Source organism: Octopus bimaculoides, chromosome 4, assembly GCF_001194135.2.
Source record: "Octopus bimaculoides isolate UCB-OBI-ISO-001 chromosome 4, ASM119413v2, whole genome shotgun sequence".
NCBI lineage: Eukaryota > Metazoa > Mollusca > Cephalopoda > Octopoda > Octopodidae > Octopus > Octopus bimaculoides.
In genome coordinates this window covers 80,786,039-80,790,685 of record NC_068984.1, presented here as the reverse complement: position 1 = coordinate 80,790,685, position 4,647 = coordinate 80,786,039, and positions in this window count along the sequence as shown.

The window sequence follows — 4,647 nt, the reverse complement described above, 5'->3', positions numbered from 1 at the left end:
ATATATATATATATATATATATAGATAGATAGATAGATAAATATAGATATAGATATAGTTGCAGGTATGGCTGTGCGGCAAGAAGCTTGCTTCCCAACCACATGGTTCCAGGTTCAGTCCCACTGCGTGGCACCTTGGGCAAGTGTCTTCTACCATAGCTTCGGGCCGAACAAAGCCTTGTGAGTGGATTTGGTAGACGGAAGCTGAAAGAAGCTTGTTGTATATATATATGAATATATGTGTGTATGTATTTGTGTGTCTGTGTTTGTTCCACCCACCATCGCATTTGAATATATATAAGGGTATAGCAAAAATGGAAGCAAAAACCAAAAATATTCATCAGATGGACATTCGTTTATAAGCATATGGATATTTATATATTTACAAAACAAGTTTACATGGAGAACAAAAATACAGAAAACTAAAAGGAGAGGGCATGGTATTTCAAGTCCAACAGCTGTTTCTGGGGGCTCAGTATTATATAATAATTGCACTGTTGGCAGATGGAGTGTGCAAAAAGTCAAGGATATGCAGCCAGTAGTGGAAAGATTGGCATACAGCTATATGGATGCCAATCTTTCCACCAGTCTTACAGTAATGTTTATATGTATTTCATCCCTCCATCTGACAGTCTTCCATAGCATATCTGTCAACTCATTTTCACACATAAGTCTTGACTTGACCAGGAACTAAAATATAAAAGAAAAAGAGCAGATATCAACAATAATTATAATCCTTTGTACTATAGGCACAAGGCCTGAAATTCTAGGGGAGGGGGCTTGTCAGTTACATCAACTCCAGTATTCAACTGGTATGTATTTTATAGACTCTGAAAGGATGAAAGGTAAAGTTCACCCCAGTGGAATTTGAACTCAAAATGTAAGGACAGACAAAATGCTGCTAACAATTCCGCCAGCTCACCACTTTTTCACAATAAATTACAATAAATACATGGACAATAAATTACATGGACATTAGGTTTATAAGCCTTAAAAAAATTCACTCTGACACTGCATATGGGCATAGCATAGTGGATAAAGGAGTTGGTTAATGCAGTATAATCATCTGGAGGTTCTGAGTTCAATCCTACTAAGGTGAATTAACAAAAAATCAACTGAAGTGAAAAATGCCACAAAATGCAGAGAGTAGAATGAGAACAGTGTATCCCCATGGTTAGGTTTGAAATTCTGATACAAGGGACCTGAACAGGGCTGGAGTATATAACAGCTGAAAAGTTGTGAAAGCAACAATCAAGACACCGGTCTGACTTATGTAAATAGTGTGCATTTGCTAATGATGCCATGCTGAAGCATCTTGGTTATCAAGTGACTTTACAACCGAACTACTCAGACATGCCCTGCATTTTCACATGCATATACATTACATATATGCAGGTGCTTATGTGTTTCTTAGGGGTTAGAGTGTTGTACTCATGATTGCAAGATCATAGTTTCGATTCCTGGTTCAAGCAATTTGTTGTATTTTTGAGCCAAACACTTCATTTGATGTTGCTCTGAGATCACTTTGACATCTGATGTGCAGCTCACCATATACCTGTACAGACAATGTTGATTTGATGGAGGGTTTGAGCTAATGTACAGCACAAACATTTGATCTCTATAAACAAATCGTCTGTACAGGTTGTTCAGCAAGAAATTGCTGAGCCCTCAACTGTTGTCTTCTGACAGGGAAGTCTACAGAAACAGAGTACAAGGTGCATATACTTTTCAATACATTGCTTGCATTAAACATCAAATGATACATTTTATTTCTAATGATATTTTAATCATCATTCTTATTTGTTAGGAAGGTCTGAGACAATATTTAGATTTAGTTTTTCAGTAAATGTGCTCTTTAATTTTCAGTCAAAACTCTTCCACATTGACTCATCTCCAGTTAAAATCTGAAATCCTCTTTTTCTCCTTTAAATGTTTTCTATCTTTGTTTTTTTTTTTTCCTCAAAAATTATTCTAAATTATTTAATTATTTAAAATTATTTCAGCCAAAACTCTTGAATGTTCTTAAATGAATTAAAAATTATTTTCTGTAATTATTTTCCCATTCCTGTTAAAACTCTGTAATGGACATTTATGCATTAAAAAAAAAAAATCATTTTTTTTCAGTTAAGAACCTTCAAGAGACTATTTTCTTTTGTTTCTTTTTGTTTTTGCTTGAACTCTCTGATGGAGAATTTTTGCAAAGCAAAATTCTTCATTTAATAGTCCTTCTCTTTTTCCGCAAAAAAAACTTAGGGGATCCCTTATTAGGATATTTTTCTCTCTCTTAAGAACCCTTACGGGAATTTTTATCAAAATAAAGCTCTTCATTTAACTGCCAGCTATTCCTTCCCATCAACCATCACTCCACATTCCTGAGAACTCTCTCGTAATTGGTTGTTTTATGTTTTCAAGCTTTTTGATTTCCACTGAAATTCACTGATGACCTTTTTCAACCAAATTTCTTTCTTTATTCTCCACTGTTTAAAAATTGGTGTGTGTGTGTGTGTATGAATGTGTGTGTGTGTGTGTGTTTTGTATGTTTGTGTGTAGGTATATATATGTGTATGCATGTGAGTGTTTGTGTCTACTTGTATACATATGTGTGGATGTATATGTGCATTTGTATGTGTGTGTATGCATCAGTATATATGTATGTGCATTTGTGTAAATATATGCATCAACATGTATGCATATGTGCACGTGTATGTGCATATATATGTGAATGTGGGCATGTGTCCATATGTGTACATGCACATGTATGTGTGTGTATGTGCATGTGTGTGCATGTGCATGTGTGTGCATGTGTACGTGTCTGTGTGTCTGTGTATGTGTGTTTGCGTATTTAGTTTAAACTCTTTAGCTTTTAATTTTTTTTTTCTGTTAGATGAAACCTCCCAAAAAAAATATTTAACAGAATTTATGTACAGAAAGAGGTTTGATTGGGGAAATAGAATCAATTAGAAGATGAATCATTAAAATATTCTATATGAAATATCACAATAAAAAAACCAAACAAAACAACAAAATCTAAAACTGATAAATAACTATTATCAATGAAGGAATTTTGATTATAGAGTTTTGGACAAAATGAAAACACTTAATAGAGTTTTTAGTTAAACATAAGTAAGTCTCTTTCAGAGTGTTTAGATAAATATACAGGCTAATAAAGCTTTTAGCTAAACATAAGGCAGATAAAGATTTAAACTAAAAACTAAAAGGAAGTGATTTTTAAAGCTTTTAGCTAAACATAACACTCTGGAGGTTTTACTAAATGAAGACACCCTTATAGAGTTTTTAGCTAAACATAATGTTCTGTTACAGCTTTTAACTAAATGAAAAGCTCTGACAGAGTTTATAGCCATATGTTAGAACTTTCTAGAATTTTTTAGTTAAACACAAAACTCTAATACACTTTTAGCTAAAAATGTATAGCTTTGATAGGCATTTAGCTAAAACTGTTGTCCCAAGTAAGATTTTCCTGAAGTAAAGAAAAAAAATCATTAAAACCTAGAATCAAGAAGCTTTGGATTAAATTTTACAAAGGCTAAACCTTTAGTACGTAGGGAAGAAGACAGGACTCTGATACCAACAGGGAAATAGTTATGCTCAATATGCAAGGAACTTGTGGAAGAGGTAGACCCAGGAAGACATGGGATCAAATGGTGAAACATGATCTTTGGATGTTGAGTCTCACAGAGGTGATGACAAGTGATCGAGACCTTTGGTGATTTGTGTTTGAGAAGACATGTCAAGCCAAGTGAAATCATAGTCATGGCCAGTGCTGGTGACACATAAAAGACACCCATGCTGGTGACATGTAAAAGGCATTCACTACACTGTTGGAGTGGTTGGTGTTAGGAAGGGGATTCAGCCGCAGAAACGAAGCCCAATCAGACTGGAACCTGGTACAGCTCTCTGACTTACCAATCCCAGTCAAACCATCTAACCCATGCCAGCATATGTTCAGCTGGTACCAATTTTGTCGACCATGAAAGGACAAAAGGCAAAGCAGACCTTGATGGAATCTGAACTCAGAACATAAAGATGGATGAAATAATAAATACTAAGCATTTTGCTTGGCATGCTAATGTTTCAACCTGCTCATTGTCTTAGCAATGATAATAGTAATAATAATAATAATAATAATAATAATAATAATAATAATAATAATAATAATAATAATAATAGTATTGATGAGATATAAAGTTATGCAAATGTGCATCTACAGTTAATAGTAAAAATAAAAGAACAATATAGAATATTTATCTTTAACTACATGTTTAGCCTACATTTTAGATTTACTCCTTAGTTTGACTGAAATGATGGGAAATAAAAAAAAAAATCTTTTCATAAATCAACAGATTCCTAAACTTTATATCAATTTGAAACTTTCATCTGATGCTTTACATTGAACACTAAATGATTGGTGGTCTAACAGGAATAAATAATTCTGTAATCTTTCATCTTTTATCTTTTATCTTTTACTTGTTTCACTCATTTGACTGTGGTCATGCTGGGACACTGCCCTGAAGGTTTTAGTTGAACAAATCAATCCCAGAGCTTATTTTCTTTTAAGTTTGGTACTTATTTCTGTCAGTCTCTTTTGCTGAACTGCTAAGTTACAAGGACTTAAACACACCAACACCAG